At 45.0% G+C, this 19,821-nt stretch overlaps 2 long non-coding RNA genes across 5 annotated transcripts in view; one reads left to right on the forward strand and one right to left on the reverse strand.

Annotated features, from left to right (window-relative positions):
* Positions 1–459: 459 nt before the first annotated feature.
* On the reverse strand, positions 460–18,705 carry LOC137533084 (uncharacterized). 4 transcript variants are annotated; one of them, XR_011024130.1, is made up of 4 exons: positions 15,716–15,926; positions 15,517–15,602; positions 9,303–9,544; positions 460–782 (listed from the first exon to the last, which is right to left on the reverse strand). It is a non-coding gene; the product is annotated as an uncharacterized lncRNA (long non-coding RNA). The 4 variants fall into 4 exon arrangements; XR_011024129.1 differs by having other exon boundaries at positions 15,517–15,615; XR_011024131.1 differs by having other exon boundaries at positions 15,479–15,615.
* LOC137533087 (uncharacterized) overlaps positions 17,388–19,821 on the forward strand; it is an 84,515-nt gene continuing 82,081 nt past the window's right edge. Inside the window, exon 1 of the long non-coding RNA XR_011024135.1 lies at positions 17,388–17,552. This is a non-coding gene — a long non-coding RNA (uncharacterized lncRNA). The remainder of the gene's footprint in view (positions 17,553–19,821) is intronic.

The following is a 19,821-nucleotide window of genomic DNA, read 5'->3' on the forward strand; positions in this document are numbered from 1 at the left end:
ACTAAAGCACTACTAGAGAGACTTTCTTTCTCTTCCTTTTCTTTAAGACTTGTGGATCCTTGTCAATGGAATATGCCAGTGCTGCTTTGGGTCTCCCTTCTTCCCAGAAGCCTCATGCCCTATGCTGCCATCCTCCAGCTCCTGACGCATGTCATGTGATCAGGAGCTGCTGAGGTTGGCAGCATAGAATGTGCCAAATACATAGAATGTATCAAGTAGGCAGAAATAGATCAGGCAAGATCCTAGCAAGCCTCCTTAGGAAAGAACATAGCTCTAAATTTATAGAAAACATAATAGATGAGAAAGGGATTCTCCAAATCTCTGCTCAAGATATTGGTGCAAGCTTTAGGAAGTCTGTACAATTTCGAGGGGTTTTCCGGAGCTATAGATGATAATTCACTAGATTCTATAGAAATACCATCTATCGATGAGGAATCGAGAGAGATTTTAGAAGCACCCATACAGCAGGAATAAATTGTGGAAGCAATAGACATAAGTGCAAATGGTAAATGTCCAGGCCCGGACGGCTTCCCAGTTGAATTTTATAAAAGTATTCTCCTCTGCGCTGTCTCAGTATTTATGTACGGTGGTAAATGATGAGGGGGTGGAGGGTGGCACCTTCTCTAATAGGACAAATGAAGCTACTGTATCCTTAATCCCGAAAGAAGGTAAAAAAAATTCGGTTTCGTGCAGATGATCGCCCCATATCGATAATGAATTGTGACGTAAAAATTTACTCTAAGGTGCTGGCTGCTAGACTTGGTAAGGTCACCGACTTGATCCTGGGGGAACAACAGACTGGATTTAGAGGGCACAGGCATATAAGAGATAATATTTATACAGCCATATTACAATACATAATTGTAAATTTAAAAAACAAGAGGCCATTCTGGCTGCGATAGGTGCAGAGAAGGCATTTGACAGGCTATCTAGGCATTTTATGCTTAATAACTTACATAAAATAGGCTTGGGGCCCTCTTTTATTGGGAGAATTAAAAAAATGTTCATAAATCAGTCAGCTAGGGTAAAGGTAAACTGTTATTTAACTGATGAATTTAAATTATCCAATGGGGTTCGGCAAGGCTGTCCCCTTTCCCCGGTGCGGTTTAATCTGAGTCTGGAACCACTCATCAGAGCAATTCAAGCTGACTCTCAGATAAAGGGTATTGAAATAGTGGGGGTGGAAACAAAGATAGTCGCTTATGCAGACGATATACTTTTAACTTTAGAGAACCCTGAAAAATCACTTAATGAATGTCTTAGATGGATTTCTTTTATACAGTTGTGTTTCATATTATAAATTGAATGAACGGACATCCACTATCCTGGACCTAGGTTGCTCCTCCCAGACAAGGGATAATATTAAAGGTTATGCTAAATTTATCTGGGAAAAAGTTTCAATTAAATATCTAGGGGTCAATCTTTGTTCAGAAGTGGATAACCTTAACAAACATAACCTTAAAAAGATTATGACAGACTGTAGTAGGATGCTCCAGACTTGGGACCATCCAATATTCGATGTGTTTGGTAGAATAGCTATTATTAAAATGATGGTGCTTCCAAGGGTATTATTTCTACTCCAATGCTTGCCCCTAGTCCTTCCCAGAAGTTGGTTTACAGCCTGGGATAGATTGTTACAGGGATTAATTTGGTCAAGAAGTAGTCGTAGAGTAGCCTTTGCCATTATCTCCAGGGGTAGAAAATTTGGAGGTATGGCAGCCCCAGATATTTACAGGTACTAGATAAGTGTTCATCTAATGCGTATTTAAGAGTGGAGGATTAATGATGACAGTAGGATTTGGGTTAGATTGGAAAATAAATATCTGAATAGGAACTGTCTATTTTCATGGATTCCAGAAAGATTTAAGGGCTCTACTACCCTTCCCTCTCATCCTCTGATTACACCAACATTAACAACTTGGACTAAAATAATAAGGAAATGGACAAGTAGTGAGGGAGTTTTACAGTTAAGATCCATTGCTTTTGATCCAGATTTTGGACCCGCAATGGACCAATCTTGATTTCGCATCAATAATGTGGATCAGGATTTGAGATTGGTGCATGATACGGGTCAACTTATAAGATTTGGAAGTATCCAACTGTCTAGTTTTTGGAATAATCTATTGCGAAAAGAAAAAACTGTTAAGGAGGTAAATATGTATGAACAGTGTTTTTTACTGGTGCAAAGGCCAATAGGGGCCCTATCCAAAATTTATAATTTAGTTTACTCAGTTTTAAATAAGGTCCTTCCGCCTTATTGTCTCAGATGGGAGAGTGAGGAAGGGGTATATTTTTCCCCCAAGACATGGACTAAAATTTTTCAAGAAGTTGATGGTCCTTGTCTGGAACTCACTTACAAATTTTCCAATTTAAGGTATTAACTTTACCATATGATCATGGAATGCCCAATAGTGAAAACATTTTGCAAGGAGTTGGAAGTTTTTTTTGGTTTGAGTTCTAATTCTCCTTTAGAAGCCAATCTGATAATGTTTGAAATCCGGGATCCACTTGTGTCTGGTCAGGATCAAATAAGAGAACGTCTTATAAAGCTGGGTATTGTTACAGCAAAGAGATGAATTATAAAAAAGTGGAAAGACTCAGATCCTCCTGCGATGTTAGAATGGTTAGAGGAAATGGTGCCTCAGTTAGGGGATGATGAGGAAAGGGAGTGGTCTGATGGGAAAGGGTGGTGGCTGGTGGTGGCTGGATAGTGTAATGGTTAAGGGCTCTGCCTCCGACATGGGAGACCAGGGATCGAATCTCGGCTCTGCCTGTTCAGTAAGCCAGCATCTATTCAGCAGGAGACCTTAGGCAAGTCTCCCTAACACTGCTACTGCCTGTAGAGCGCATCCTAGTGGCTGCAGCTCTGGCGCTTTGAGTCCACCAGGAGAAAAGCGCTATATAAGTGTTTGTCTTAGTTTGTCTTTGATGATGGAAGCGGTCAAAAAAGCCAGGACAGGAGGAGGACAGTGAGACATCTTTGGGATGACCTTATCACACAATTCTCAAAGGGAAACCTTAGAGATCTTAGTATAAGGGGTGGAGAGAGAGCAAGGTAGATGTATTAATGAGGTGGAGGGTGGTGCGTGAGATAAGGATGTTAAGGGGTGTGTCTGAGACTGTATGAAAGAAGGAGAGGATAGGTGATGTAAGGTGAATGAGTATTGTTGTGCTTCTTTTTTGTTTTTCTTTGGAATGTGAATTAACCTCCCTGGCGGTAAGCCCGACAGTGTCGGGGTAGCCGCCACAGGGGGTTGCATGGCCCCGGGAGGATTTCTTTTAATAAAACCTGTTGTATAATCTTCAGCTAGCACTTGGCTAGCTAACTATGCCCCCCAAGTGCCTCCGCTCTCCCCCCGATCCCCCCGATCATCGCTGCAATACATACCCCCCAGGGATCCCGCGATGGCGCAGCCTCTCAATCAGCTCCAGGCTTTGCTATGGGGAGGATTGGGACTGCGCATGACGTCATGATGTTGATGACGTCATGTCCGATCGTCGCCATTGTGACGAGTGAAGCTAATTGGGAAGTTGCGGCTCTCGCGGGATCGCGGGCAGGTGGGTGTTGCCGGCGGTGAATGGGGGGGGTCGGAGAGGTGCCGGGTGGACTTGGCGAACTTAGTTAGCTAGCCTGGTGCTAGCTAACTAATACAAAACATGTTTTATTTAAAAAAAATCCCTCCCGCGAACGCAGCCACTGCATCTGCGTACCGCCAGGGAGGTTAAGAAGCTATAAATTATTCATAACACTATACCGTATGTTGCATGTGTATTAACAAGTTGTAAACTACTACGTAAAATTAAAAATTACTTATAGAATGCAAACCATGATGTTACAATTTCCCAACATAGGGAGAGCTTTGATGAAGCCAGAGTTGGGACGAGACGTTCTTACGCAGCTGAGAGTTGCAAAGGGGGGGGGGGGGGGGGAAGCTTGTGCTTGATTAGATTTTCCCTAGTCCTAGTCGACAATCTTTTGAGGGTCCGCAAGCAACAATGGGGAACCGAAGGATGCTGTGGGAAGCCTATACTGTGTAGAATCCAGAGCATTCCCTCTTCTTAGGTGGATATTTCCTTTTAAAGGGCCAGGAAATTAGGGGACCAGACTGTAAGCCATTATAGTTCATGTAAATAACACTGCTGTTTTGTATTCTGAAGGTTCGCTAATATGCTTATATTCTGGCTGTATCTGTTTCAACAATATCTGTAATGTGTTTTTCTTTTCTCCGGAGCTGGACTTTAAATCTCTCCTCCTGCAGACAGTGATCTCCTGATATGCTCATATGTGTATGTAGGAATGTTATTAATACACATCCATAATCCACTTTGTGATTTATAGCTATGGGCCCTACAGCGATTAGCCCATATGAACTGACTATTAGCATTATCACGATCATCAGATAGATTTGACAAGTCGCTGTGAGAACTTTTAGGTGCACAAAGAAGATAGTTTTTCACATGATGAATAATTCATCCACATACATTTTATTATTATTACTTTACAAAGCAAAAGCTTCATAAACTTCTGTGATGGCTCTTTGACTGCCAGCCATAAGCGCCTTCCAGCAATAATCTCCTCTCACAAAGAGGGAAGTGCGAATGACAACATTGATTAGAACTGGTGGAACTTATCAATTATTAAAGGCCTTGCTTGTGCCAGGGGCGATTATTCTGTCTGCAAGGTTATAGCTTTCCTTTCGCATCTCCCGCAACCTGCCTGCTACCGGTAGTTTAAAGGGAATATGGATTCGGTTTATATATGCAGTACTGTGTAATTTCAAGCAAGTGGGACTTTTAGCTACAAGCAGGGGTGTAACTAGAGGGGAGGAGCACCTGTGATCATAGGGGGGCCCTGAACTATGCGGGGCCCCAACTACAGGGGACTATACTTCAGATCAGATGTTTTTATGGCTACACATGTTCAGCATCAGAATCTGTATTTCACTAATCAGGACAGGGTCGTGCCCGGAATTGGGCTTGGCACATACAGGATAGGACAAATCAAAGGAACAGAACACCATTGCACATGCAGAGAAAAACATCAATTCACAAAAATACGTCACTTCACAAAACACATCAATTGGCATAATTCACATGTCAAAAGCCACGTCAGTAAACATAAGGAGTTGAGCGCCCCTATGTACAATGTGCATCAGTGCAAGCATGATATTGTTTGACCTGAGAAGTGTGTGTGTGTGTGTGGGGGGGGGGGGGGGGGGGATGCGTGGAGAGAATTCAGACGGTTGACAGCTGAGGGGAAGAAGCTGTTCCTGTGTCTTGAGGTCCTAAAGGAGCAGTGTTATGGGTTTGAAGATCATAATGGCCCCACTAGTTTTATGACCCTTGTGAGTTGGGCCCCAAGGGCACAGAGGACACCAAGTGAAGGCAATGGAAAGGGTGTGAACATTAGGGGTAGAGATGGCCCGAACAGTATGCATTCACGGCGAACAGTGAACGTTTGGTGTTTTTTCTATTTGCCCCCTATACATCATCATTGAGCTACATTTTAACCCCTTACCTCACAGTCAGAAGACACATGGCAGCCAATCAGCTAGCACACCTTCCTGGACCCCCCACCCCCCTATCAAAAAAGCAGTTGCAGTGGCCATATTGGATCAGTTCTCTGCTGGCTGCTGACTGTTAGTGAGAGCAGGGTCAGACTTGCTGCAGATACTGTAGGTAGGGAAGCATCAGCTAGGCCTGTGTTCTTGTTCCTTGTTTGATGTGAAAGCACTCCAAACAGCCCTTTTGAGGGCTTGCACATTGGTCTCCTGTGTTTTTTTTTTGTGTGTGACACTCCACAGCCCACTGACACCCAGAGCTGTGTGCACACTACTGCTGTTGCCTCATTAAGTTGCAGCACAGAACCACTCCAATGCATTATTTCACTGTATTTTGAAAGTACTATTGTATTTCTCTGTGTGAGACACTCCACAGCCCACTGACACCCAGAGCTGTGCATAATGTTATTACTGCCCATTAGGGTTTAAAACCCGACTTTGCATCAACTCCGTAATTCTTGGTGAGACTTTTGGCATGGATCCCCCTCCGGCATGCCCCTGTCCAGGTGTTAGACCCCTTGAAACAACTTTTTCATCACTTTTGTGGCCAGAAACAGTCTTTGTAGGTTTTAAAATTTGCCTGCCCGATGAAGTCTATGGAGATTCGCCTGTTCCCGAACATTTTGCGGAAGTTCGCGTTCGCCGTTCATGAACAGAAAATTCTGTGTTTGCGACATCTCTAATTGGGAGGGGCATGAATTGTAGTTAAGCCACTGGTTACAAGTAGTTAATTGTACTTACTAATTTCATTCTTTAAAGGACTCCCGAGGTGAAAATAAAATAATGAAATAAACAATTGTATCTATCTTCCTTCTCCTAAAAATGACTTTTTAAGATATTCCACAGTTTTATTTTATATTTAAAAACACTTTTTAAGTTTTTACTGTTTTTTTTTTTTTTTTTTTTTTTGCTCAATGACACATTCATTGAAGTATGCCAGATCTAAAATATATAAACCATTGACCCTTTTTTATCTCTTTCCTGCTCTCAGAAGCCATTTTCTGCTAGGAAAGTGTTTTATAGTTGGAAGCTCTTATCAGTGAGAGTCACACTGTAGTCTGGTTCAGTCCTGACTCAGACAGGAACTGCCACTTACATACCTGATGTTTAACTCTTTCAAGTAGAGGAAGAAAAAAAAGGAACACAGCATAGTTATTTGTGCGCTTGGCACTGTACATACACATGTCTATCTCATCATGTCACATGTCTCATGGGGTATCCTTTGATGATGATGCCGGACCAAGACTTCAGACTTACTTATTTGTAAAGAGTGGCAGTGCCAATCAAAAGCTTTCACCATGTGCTGCAACTTTATTGGATGCACTTGAGGGCTTTTTTTTTTTTTTTAAAGTACTTATTGGTTTGTGGACATTGTTGCACTTGACCTCCGTTTTGAAGTACAGTGCCCTGCAATGCTTCTCTTTGATCATGGCCTCAATTCACTAAGCTTATCTCCTGTCTTTAATAATGTTTCTAGAGTTATCACCATGGTGATGAGGCATGTAGTATTCAGGAAACATTTTACCTCAGGCAAACCTAAAGTTAACTCTTCTGTCTTTAAGTTAACGCTTCAATCCTTAAAATACTTCAAAACAGGCTGTTAATTAACTGTGTGTGAAAATTACTACAGGAGGTAACTTAACTACAGAGGAGGTAACTTAAGGAATGATGAGATAAGATAACTCTCTCACTGTGTGGAGGTAAGTTTTATCTTACCGTATTATCTCTAGCATGATCTTAGTGAATTGAGGCCATAGTTTGCTGTTTGTCTTGTGCAATAAATGTAAAATGTAATATACCTATGTTTGCACACATTTAAAGAGACACTGAAGCGAAAAAAAAATTATGATATTATGATTTGTATGTGTAGTACAGCTAAGAAATAAAACATTAAGATCAGATACATCAGTCTAATTGTTTCCAGTACAGGAAGAGTTGAGAAACTCCAGTTGTTATCTCTATGCAAACAAGCCATTAAGCTCTCCGAATAAGTTAGTCGTGGAGAGGGCTGTTATCTGACTTTTAAGGTGGCCATACACTGGTCGATGTGCCATTAGATCGACCAGCTGACAGATCCCTATCTGATCGAATCTGATCAGAGAGGGATCGTATGGCTGCCTTTACTGCAAACAGATTGTGAATCGATTTCAGCCTGAAACCGATCACAATCTGTTCAGCTGCTCCTGCTGCCTGTCCCCCCCCCCCCCCGTATACATTACCTGAGGCTGGCTCCCGGGCGTCTTCTCCGCACTGCACCGCACCGCTGTTCTTGCTCCATCCCGGCGCTTCCTGTGTTACTCCGTGACCAGGAAGTTCAAATAGAGCGCCCTCTATTTCAACTTCCTGGTCACCGGAGTGACACAGGAAGTATAAGCGTACACTGGGACATGCGGAAATGCGGTGCAGCGAGGAGAAGAGGACCCCGGAGCCAGCTTGAGGTAATGTATACATGCTCGGATCGGGCCCGAATCGTACGCCGCAAGCGACGCGCTCCTACCGCCGGGCGATCGAGGGTAATTTCCCGCACGGCGCGATCGACGGACCGATCCGATTTCGGGAGAAAATCGGATCGGCGGGTGCGTTTAGCGCAAGCGATTGGCAGCAGATCCGATCCCAGGATCGGATCTGCTGTCGAAACGGCCGTGAATCGAGCCAGTGTATGGCCTGCTTTATTATCTCAACTGTTCCTGGACTATTTACTTTTCCTCTGCCAGAGGAGATGTCATTACTTCACAGACTGCTCTGAAAGAATCATTTTGAATGCTGAGTATTGTGTAATCTGCACATATTATAGAATAATGCAATGTTAGAAAAAACACTATATACCTGAAAATAAAAGTATGCGAATATTTTCTTTGCTGCTAATCTTCTAGTAATTATTCATAGTACACAACCAATTCATTATATCATCTTTTTTTTTTTCGCTTCAGTGTCTCTTTAAGATCTTCATTTGTCCCAGAGTAAATTGCACTATACATTATTTTATTCTTATGTTGCTGTCACCAACATTATGTAGTAAAAATCTGACAGGTTTTGGACCACATCTCCTCATGGGGGAATCTCTGGGTTTTCTATATTTTTAAAAGCACTTACTGTATTGCAGTTGCTCAGCTCAACTGTCAGGATAGTGTACAAGCGACGATTTTCCTATGTCTCTTTCCCTTACCGTAGGTAGTAAAAATCTGACAGGTTTTGAACTAGTCCAACTCCTCGTGGGGGTCTCTCATTATTTCCTTTATTCTTTACAAAAACGTTCTCCCTGGAAACATTTTTCCAGGGAGAACGTTTGTAAAGAAAAATGCTTTGGGGGCATATGATGGACAACTAATGCTATTATGTGACGGGGTGGGGCCTGGCAGCCAAAGTGGTGAATTGGCTGTGGTGGGTAGGGCTGTGCTAGGGGTGCCCCCAAGTTACTTTTGCCCCGGGGCCCTATTGTAGCTTGAGCCGGCCCTGCTGGGACAAATATGTCTTATATGTATACATACACAGGTACTAAACATTTTCCAATTATTTACGATAGTGTTACTTTAACATATACACTATGGTGGCCATGTGAGACGTTTCTGTGACTGGAAATTGCTTTTTGTTTGTTCTGAACTCATAATGCCAACGTTCGGCGATCCGTAACAATGATACTGAAGAGCCCTCCGGCTATGGCAGAGGCTCATCAAGTCCATGTCACTAAAATATTTCTCGTGTTGCCATCTCAAACCACAAAGCAAACATGAATGGAAATACCTGCTGACACTAATGACCAGGTAGTGATTTTTCGTGTGTCCTATGATGGCGGGATGCTTTCTCTTCTCGTACCGCGTGAGTGCCTGTCGGGGCTGAGTGGCTCTCGTTAGAGACTGGCAAGGGTGGGCATGCAGCTAAGATGTAAATTCCTGCAACACATCCGAGTGTTCCACTTCACCTGCAGCCCATCAGGCTCACACGTCACTGGAATTTCCAGAGTGCCTTCTTCATGCCCTGGAATCCTGCCCACAGGTGAAAATGCAGTACAGTCTGAGTTAAAGGGAACCTGTACTGGGTAAAACGTAAAGGCTGCTATTGCAGACTCCATTTAAAGTGGACATGAACTCTCAAAGCAGTAAAAAAAAAGGGTGCATGGGGCAAGTGGACTAATTCGGCACCGCCAGAAGCAGCTATAGAAAATATCAGTATTTGGCCACCAGAGTGGAAATGTGGGCGCCCAGGTAATAGCAGGCATTGATACGCGTGTAACCCTAAGACCCCCTGGTGGTGCCTAACCCTAAGACCCCCCCCTGGTGGTGCCTAACCCTAAGACACCCTGGTAGTGCCTAACCCTAAGACCCCCCTGGTGGTGCCTAACCCTAAGACCTCCCTGGTGGTGCCTAACCCTAAAACCCCCCTGGTGGTGCCTAACCCTAAGACCCCCCTGGTGGTGCCTAACCCTAAGACCCCCCTGGTGGTGCATAACCCTAAGACCACCCTGGGGGTGCCTAACCCTAAGACCCCCCTGGGGGTGCCTAACCCTAAGGCCCCCCTGGTGGTGCCTAAACCTAAGCACCCCCCCCCCCAAGTGGTGCCTAACCCTAACCACCCCCTGGTTGCATATATTATACTGTAACTATACCTAACCCTCCCTGCACCTATCCCTAACCCCTAGACCCCCCCTGGTAATGCCTAAACCTAACCATCCCCACCGCACAAACACCCTAAACACATATAAACAATAATATATTTAATCCTTAAAATACTTCTCTACAAATAACATGAATAAAATAATGTATATATTTGTAATAGAATAAATAGCCTTAAAATAGCCTTAAAATGACGTATACATTAATATTATAAATAGAGAAAAGTATATATAAATATATACAATACAATAGATAGCCTTACAATCATGTACGCATTAGAAATCTTAAAATAACAGTAATATTAAAAGCGATATTTTAGTAACTATAATCAACGCATTATAAGTGTAAAAACAAAGTTAATACCAAAAGCGATGTATTTCTAATACAATAAGGTTGAAAACGGTATTTAAGCATTATACATATGAAAACAAATTTTTAAATGATCAAAGAAGTGTAAACGAAAATTTAGTTTTCTAAATCTACTTTTGTAAGCGAAATTTTAAAACTAAAAAATAAGTAAAAACTGATATAAGCGACATTTAAAAACGAAAAAATAAGTATAACAAAAACTCAAAACGAACTTGTAAACGATATTTGTTATAAATCTTATTTTGTAAACGAAAACTTTTGTGAACACGATCCCTGTAACCGCTATTTATCGGGCGCCTTTTTTTCCTGTCGGGCGCCGAATAGCCGATGATATTTTGCATTGCAGTCTATGGCGGCGCCCTTTTTGTCCACTATCCCTGTGCGCCCTTTTTTTTTTTTACTAGCACCGGCATTGATACAGTGGCTAATATAGGGGGGGGGGGATATTAAGTTTAGGCATTAGGTAAGTAGTGTTGTGCGGGTGGGGAGTTTAGGCATTAGGTAGGTAGTGTGTGCGGGTGGGGGGGGGGTTGGTTTAGGCATTAGGTAGGTAGTGTGTGCGGGTGGGGGGGTTAGTTTAGGCATTAGGTAGGTAGTGTGTGCAGGTGGGGGGAGTTTAGGTTTAGGCATTAGGTAGGTAGTGTGTGCAGGTGGGAGAGTTGGTTTAGGCATTAGGTAGGTAGTGTGTGTGGGTGGGGGGAGTTTAGGCATTAAGTAGGTAGTGTGTGCGGGGGGAGGGGGGAGTTTAGGCATTAGGTAGGTAGTGTGTGCAGGAGGGGAGTTTAGGTTTAGGCATAAGGTAGGTAGTGTGTGTGGGTGAGGGAGTTTAGGCATTAGGTAGGTAGTGTGTGCGGGGGGGAGGGGTTTAGGAATTAGGTAGGTAGTGTGTGTGGGTGAGGGAGTTTAGGCATTAGGTAGGTAGTGTGTGTGGGGAGAGTTATTTAGGCATTGGGTAGGTAGTGTGTGCAGGGAGGGGAGATGGGGGGTTAGGTTTAGGCATTAGGTAGGTAGTGTGTGGGGGGGGGGAGGGGAGTTTTGGCATTAGACAGAGTGTGTTCGGATGGGGGAAGTTTAGGTTTAGGCATTAAGTAAGTAGTGTGTGCGAGGGGGGAGTGTAGGTTTAGGCATTAGGTAAGTAGTGTTGTGCGGGTGGGGAGTTTAGGCATTAGGTAGGTAGTGTGTGCGGGGGGGGGAGGGTTGGTTTAGGCATTAGGTAGGTAGTGTGTGCGGGTGGGGTGGGGTTGGTTTAGGCATTAGGTAGGTAGTGTGTGCAGGTGGGGGGAGTTTAGGTTTAGGCATTAGGTAGGTAGTGTGTGCAGGTGGGGGGAGTTTAGGTTTAGGCATTAGGTAGGTAGTGTGTGTGGGTGAGGGGAGTTTAGGCATTAAGTAGGTAGTGTGTGCGGGGGGAGGGGGGAGTTTAGGCATTAGGTAGGTAGTGTGTGCAGGAGGGGAGTTTAGGTTTAGGCATTAGGTAGGTAGTGTGTGCAGGTGGGGGGAGTTTAGGTTTAGGCATTAGGTAGGTAGTGTGTGTGGGTGAGGGGAGTTTAGGCATTAAGTAGGTAGTGTGTGCGGGGGGAGGGGGGAGTTTAGGCATTAGGTAGGTAGTGTGTGCAGGAGGGGAGTTTAGGTTTAGGCATTAGGTAGGTAGTGTGTGTGGGTGAGGGAGTTTAGGCATTAGGTAGGTAGTGTGTGCGGGGGGGGGGGAGGAGTTTAGGAATTAGGTAGGTAGTGTGTGTGGGTGAGGGAGTTTAGGCATTAGGTAGGTAGTGTGTGCGGGGGGGAGGAGTTTAGGTTTAGGAATTAGGTAGGTAGTGTGTGCGGTGGGTGGAGTTTAGGTTTATATATTAGGCAGGTAGTGTGTGTGTGTGTGGGGGGGGGAGTTTAGGTTTAGGCATTAGATAGGTAGTGTGTGCGGGGGGAGGAGTTTAGGTTTAGGCATTCATTTAAGCAGGTAGTGTGTGTGTGTGTTGGGGGGGGGGGGTTGGGTTTAGGCATTAGGTAGGTAGTGTGTGCGGGTAGGGGGAGTTTAGGTTAAGGAATTAGGTAGGTAGTGTGTGCGGTGGGTGGAGTTTAGGTTTATATATTAGGCGGGTAGTGTGTGTGTGTGGGGGGAGTTTAGGTTTAGGAATTAGGAAGGTAGTGAGTGCAAGTGGGGGGAGTTTAGGTTTAGGCATTATTTAAGCAGGTAGTGTGTGCGGGGGGGGGGGGGAGTTTAGGTTTAGGCATTAGGTAGGTAGTGTGTGCGGGGGGGGGGGAGTTTAGGTTTAGGCATTAGGTAGGTAGTGTGTGCGGGTAGGAGGAGTTTAGGTTTAGGAATTAGGTAGGTAGTGTTTGCGGTGGGTGGAGTTTAGGTTTATTTATTAGGCGGGTAGTGTGTGTGTGTGGGGGGAGTTTAGGTTTAGGAATTAGGTAGGTAGTGTTTGCGGTGGGTGGAGTTTAGGTTTATCTATTAGGCGGGTAGTGTGTGTGTGTGGGGGGAGTTTAGGCTTAACATTAGGTAGGTAGTATGTACTGGGGGGGGTGTTAGTTTTAGGCATTGGGTGGGAGGGTTCCGTGTGAGAATAGGCTTAGATTAGATCTGGCCATAGTAAAATATTGGTAATTAACATCGATATTTTACACTTTTATAATAAAATATTGGTGTTCAATATCCACTTTCACTATTTATTTAGCACATCTGACTGTTCCTCCGCACAACTAGTACCTGTGACCACAGATAAAGTCAAAGTTAGGTGCCTCAGTAGAGTGAAGCCTCTGGATAGTCTTCTAGAGCAGGGGTGTCAAACTCATTCACGAAAGGGGCCAGAATCAAAAACATAGTCTAAAGGTAGAGATGATTTGCATTTTCAGGAGTGATGCATCATGGGAAACCACAGTTGCTCACTTACAGCTGAATTATCGCTAATACCTTCTGTTTTAAGAAGGCAAAATAGCATTTAGACTTTTAGAAGACGATCAACGATGGCAGCTTCCCGCGATCACTCATGACAAGCTTACTTAAAGTTTTAGTCTGCATTTGAGCAGCTGCTCTGTAACTCGCAGCCCCCCTCCTGCTATAGACAGGTGGGCTTCTAATCACATGAGAGAGAACAGATGAGTGATGGATAGTGGAACTTGGCTACTGAGAACTTGAATTCTTAATAATAATAATGCTAGCTTCAGAAAAAAAGGATGCTGTCCTGTACCACAGTCATTGCTTCCTCCTCTCTTATTGCATTATGTATACAGATACTCAAAGTGAACCTGAGATGGGCAGGAAAGAAAAAAATATACATACCTGGGGCTTCCTCCAGCCCCCTCCATGCTGTCATTCCTGCTGATATTTCTGGTTGGTAGTGTTTAAATCACACACCTGAAACAAGCAGCTAATCGTGTCAGATTTTTGTCAGAAACATCTTGTTAAGGGTCTATGGCTCAGGGTGCCTATTGACTTTCCGATTCAATAACTTTATGGAATCTGAGGAAAATCGGTGCCGCAACACCTCCGCAACACCTTGATCATTGACTGATCAATGTTTTCATTGATTTTGGCCCAAATCGATCAAAACGATCAATTGGACAATCTAGATCGCAAGTGCTCGATCAGGTGCATGTGATAAAGGTGTTAGATATTGCAACCACCGACCGTCCCCTGGGTGGGATCTTCCTAAGTGTAAATTGTCCATTCGTGCCCATGTGCAGTTTTTTAAAACCTCACCTGTCCGCCGCCAGGACTGCTGGCCTACTCTGCCATCACCAGCATGTCAACCGTTACCACAATAGCCAGTGCCAGGAATTGTGCTGGTGGACAGGTGAGAATTTGGGGAGAACGGGCACTGGGGGACATTTTAAAACATTGAGTGCAGCCAGGTGGCAGATTTAATGCAGTAGAGCGTAAGTCAAACATCTGATCTGCATATGATTGTTCAGCATCTATGACTAAAAGTATTAAAAGGCAGAGGATACGTAGCACAGCCAGGCAACTAGCATTGTTTAAAAGGAAATAAATATGACAACCTCCATATCTCTCTCACTTCAGTTGTCCTTAAAGGGGATAGGTTAGGGTTAGGCATCAAGAAGGGGGATCTGTTAGGGCTAGGTACTGATTTAAGGGAATGGTCTAGGGTTAGGTATCAGAAAGGGGGAATCTCTTATGCTGGGAACACACAATACAATTTCCCGTCTGATTGCCTGGTGATCGGACGGGAAATTGTATCGTGTGTTCCCAGCATTAGGGTAAGGTATTGTTTTAAGGGGAGAGATTAGAGTAAGGTACTGTTTTGGTGGTAGGACATAAGGTTTAAGAATCAATCAAGGGCAGAGGTTAGGGTTTAGTATGTTTTAAGGTTAGAGGTTAAGGTTAGACATCAGAATTGTGGATCGTTTAGACCCTGCTGATTGGAAGGCTCTAGAGGCTCCCTGTCTGGATGAGTGGGCAGAGAACGTCACCTCCAATATCAGCTTTTGCGAGGAGACCTGCATCCCAACTAAGGCCTTCAGAGTGTACCCCAACAACAAACCCTTGTTTAATAACAAGCTGTGTCGGCTCTGGAAACTCAAAGAGGAAGAACACAGGACTGGCACACCAAAGGAGTTCAGAAAATCCAGGAACATCCTAGAGGGACTACTCTGACAAACTGAGTCTTAGCCTCCAGTCCAAAGACCCATGGAGAATCTAAAACAGCCTCTGAACAGCTACCAACTCCCCCCCCCCCCCCAACATGTTATCCGCCGTATCAAACTAACAGAGGTACTAAACAACTTCTACTGCAGATTAGAAAACAGCCCCCCCCCCCAAAAAAAAAAAAAACAACAAAAAAACGAACAACAACAAATTCCCCAGCCAGACAGGGTCATCCCAGCACCAGCACCTGTACAGGAGGCAGATGTACTATATGGCACCTCTGGAAACTCAACCCTAGAAAAGCCTCAGTCCCAAATTGAGTGACATCAATCTACCTGAAGAATTGTGTAAGCCAGCTGGTCCCTGTCCTCACCTCCATATTCAATAGATCCTTATCTTTTCAGATCTGATTCTCCTTGTACACGATTCGAACAACTGCTCCTCATCCATTGATTCTGTCTTTAAAGAGTAACTGTTAGGCATTATATGTGAAAAAAAAATTCTATTTTAGCCTATTACATAGACAAACAGGCTGCTAATAAGGCAATACAAATACTTAAAATCATTCTTACTTTTTTTCCTAGGAGGTTTTTCTCTCCCCATGCCTGCAGGACGCAAGGCCGCAGAACAGAAATGACAAGCAGGCTGATTGGCTAAAGCCTCTGTCAATCACCTCTCTGCTCTGCGATTGGCCGCCTGCTCTCCCCTTGTCTGCGGTGGTTGTAGCCGCTGTAAGAGCGCACGGAGGGGGGCCAGAGGCTGTCTCCTGTCACTGTCCTCTGCCCCCCTCCTCCAGTGTGATGTCCGCGCCCCCCCTCTGCCCTTCTGCCGCCCGCCGCATCCGCATTCTCCTTCTTCCCCGCACTGAACTTTGGGGAAGGATAAAGGCAGCGCACAGACTCCAGGAATAATGTTCCCAGGCGCTGCAGTTCCCCCCATACTCTCTGCACTGCTGCCGGTGGTAGTGCAGAGAGTATAGGGGGGAACTGCAGCGCTTGGATCTATTATTTAGGTGAGTCTTTGCCAGCTGCAGCCTTTCCTCCCCGCTGTGCTGAGAATAAGTGCGGGGAGGAGGGGAGTGCGGGGGGGGGGGGGGGGGGAGAATATACCCGGAGGAAGCAAGATGGCCCCTGCCATGAAGAGAATGTCCCTTTATTTATAATATAAAATTATATGGATGGAAACCGAGGACAGTGCAATACATCTGTTATGTAAGTAGAGGAAGTATTTATATACTTACATATGTATTTTCTTTGGGGGGCATGTTATTGCTAATAGTGCCTCTTTAAAGTCATCAAATTTGCAAACAACACCACCATTCTCAGCCTCTAGGACAAAATGGGAGAGCATGAGTACCGCAATGAGATCCAGTGATTCTGTAAATGGTGCAGGGATAACAACCTCATCCTAAACACGGCAGAGACCACTGAGCTAATCATAGATTTCAGAAATAACCCCACCACACCCAATCTGGTCTCCATCAAAGGCACTGGGGTCACCATAGTACCAAACATTCAGTTTCTGGGCACCACCATCGATCTCAGATGGGGTGAGAACCGAGAAGAAGATGCAGCAAATGCTGTACCTTCTGCACCAACTGAAAACATTTGGAGTGATGAGGGAACTACTGATTAACTTCTAATCCTCCACGTTTGAATGAATCCTCTGCTTCTCTGTCTTAGTCTGGCATGCTTATGTATCTGTCATCCATAAGGGTTAAACATGAGCTTCAAAGGGCCATTAATGCCATGGAGAAGATCATCGGGACCTCCCTGCTTCTATTGGATCTGCACTGCCTCTATAATGAAGACCAGTTCAAATAGAATAATGAATGATCCCTCTCACCCTGGCTGCTTACAATCTTCACCCCTCAGGCTGCCACTACAGAGCCATCCCCACCAAAACTTCTAGGCACAGGACAGGAGTACCTTCTTTACCCAAGGTGTTGTCTCCTAAACTCAATCTCTCTGCCTAACCAAATCCCCTAACTTCCTACACTCATCCTGTCCTTTCTCCCTGTATTTCCTGCCAGAGTCGGGACAAGGTCCTCCAGCACCCAAGGCTGAGACACCAAAGTGCACCCCTCCATCTCTTCCACCCCAGCCGTCACACACTGATTGCTATTAGACTAAGGCCCTGTTTACACTTAATCAGTTGCTCTCAGTTAAAACTGAAATGCCAACTGATTTTCAAAGTAAGTCTCATGTTTCCCAATGACACAGACCACACTGGGCCTGCGCAACACACTTCTGGTGATGTCAGCGGGAGCGAGGGTGCGGCCGGGAAGGCGCAGTGGTTTTCAGACTTTAAAGTCAGACATTCCAGAAGTGAACTGGAGGCGGAGCCTGGAGCATTGGTGAGTGGCTGCGCTGGCACAGGACGTCTGCTGGGGACCATTAGAAGCCCCGGGTAAGTTCAACTCATTTTCCCCCGACCCCCTACAGTATTCCTTTAAGAACAGATTCAGGTTAAGAATGAATCTACAGTCCCTATCTCATTCGTTAACCGGGGACTACCTGTACAGTCTTTTTCCTTGATATTTGCTAAGCTTTATATTTAAAACGTTTTTTCTTTGACGTAGGCATTATCAGACTTTTTATTCCTCTTTGTTTTTGTAAAGTCGTCCTCTCATTTCGGGTGGATGTCACTTCTCTGTGGTCATGTGACTCTCAGCAGAACTCTCTTCAGCACAGGGTTATGCTCGGAACACTCCAAACTTCATATGAACTCCTGGCCTAGGTTCAGTGCGTGACATAATATCCGTAACACCCTCAGAGTGATTGTTCTCAAGTCTCTCCTATACAAGTACATTTCATGTGCTGTTTCTCACAGGAAAATAATAGACAATAGCTGCTTAGGTGGGCACGAATAACTGCATTTGTTTAAACAAGTTGGCAGCTGCCCGAACAGCCACCAGCTGATATTCTACCAGAGCACAAGTGGAGGGAAAAAATGAAAGGCTTTTATTTAAAGAAAAATTTCAGTATTAAAGCCTACTGACACCTAGGTACTCCTAAGTGCAGGAAACATCTCAAACTAACCTTACCCTAAGGGAGGTTCATTCATTTTTGGGGCAGCATGCATTTAGTTGCCTATGGGGGCTGCTCCGTAGCCCTACTTCCCATCTATGTGGAAGCCTCCACCTTCTGTGTCTCTGTGCTGCAGGTTACCACAGCGCTGTCCTGCACTCCTGGCCACCACATGCGCGATGCATGATGGGAGATGTAGTTCATTGATGTGGTTACATCTCCCGGCCAGGGAGGCAGGACATCCCCGCAGGAACTACAACCTGCGGTTCTGCTACACAGGGACACAGAAAATGGAGGCCTTTATTTAGATAAGGGTAAGTAAATGCCTGCAGCATACCCAAAAGCCCACATAATTAATGAACTTTACCTCCCTTAGTAGATTTAAAAAATGTTGTGCAAAATTTTATTTTAGGGCTAAACAAATGTAGTTGTGCAAAATAAAAAAAAATCCTGACAATACCTGCTGCACCTGTACACAGATCTGCATATTCTCCTCAGTAACCTAGAGCAACCTGCTCACTCTCAAACTCCAATTTAGTCACACTAAACAAACAGGTGTCAGGTGTCGTCACCATGCCTCCCTGCTGACTGATGCCCTTTCATGGCTTTCTAGTAGGGAGGCGTGGTTTCAGACTGACTGGGAGAGAGGGAATCAGCAGGCATCTAGAGGTTGTACGTTTCCACCTACGATACAGGAGTGGTTCAGGGAGATTGACTGGACCCAAAAAATGTATGCCCTTAACCTTTCCATGCAGTCAAGACTTGGTTAAACTGGTTTGAATATAAAGAGTCACCGTAATTGAATCCCGGGTGGCTCAAAGCGCCAGCCACTAGGTTGCGCTGTATAGGCAGTAGCAGTGCTAGTGAGTTGTGCCCAAGGTCACCTCATTGGATAGATGCTGGCTTACTGAACAGGAAGAGCAGAGATTCAAACCCTGGTCTCTAGTGTCGGAGGCTGAGCCCTTAAAGAGACTCTGTAACCTCAAAAACATCCCCTGGGGGGTACTCACCTCGGGTGGGGGAAGCCTCCGGATGCTAATGAGGCTTCCCATGCCGTCCTCTGTCCCACGGGGGTCTCGCTGCAGCCCTCCGAACAGCCAGCGACAGACCCGACTGTAAAATCAATATTTACCTTTGCTGGCTCCAGCGGGGGCGCTGTGGCTGCTTTCCGCTCCGAGCTACACGGAAATACCCGATCTCAGTCGGGTCCGCTCTACTGCGCAGGCGCCGGAAACTTGCGCCTGCACAGTAGAGCAGTCCCGACGGCGATCGGGTATTTCCGTGTAGTTCGGAGCCGACAGCCGTCAGAGCACCTGCGCAGGAGCCGGGAAGGTAAATATTGAAGTCATCTTTCACAGAGGGCTGCAGCGAGACCCCTGAGGGACGGAGGATGGTGTGGGAAGCCTCATTAGGATCCGGAGGCTTCCCCCACCCGAGGTGAGTACCCCCCAGGGGATCTTTTGATGTTACAGATCCTCTTTAACCAGTACACATCCAGCCACATTGTGTCTATGTGGCACCAATTTTACGGCATGGCCACCAGTGTCCAAATTACCTGCTTTGTTAATACCACCCTGTGTCTGAATGCTACATCGGTTACCTAGTAAGTTGCATCCGGGATGGTACATGCGTTGAGACCTGGAAGTATC

The sequence above is a fragment of the Hyperolius riggenbachi genome, chromosome 9, assembly GCF_040937935.1.
Source record: "Hyperolius riggenbachi isolate aHypRig1 chromosome 9, aHypRig1.pri, whole genome shotgun sequence".
Lineage (NCBI taxonomy): Eukaryota > Metazoa > Chordata > Amphibia > Anura > Hyperoliidae > Hyperolius > Hyperolius riggenbachi.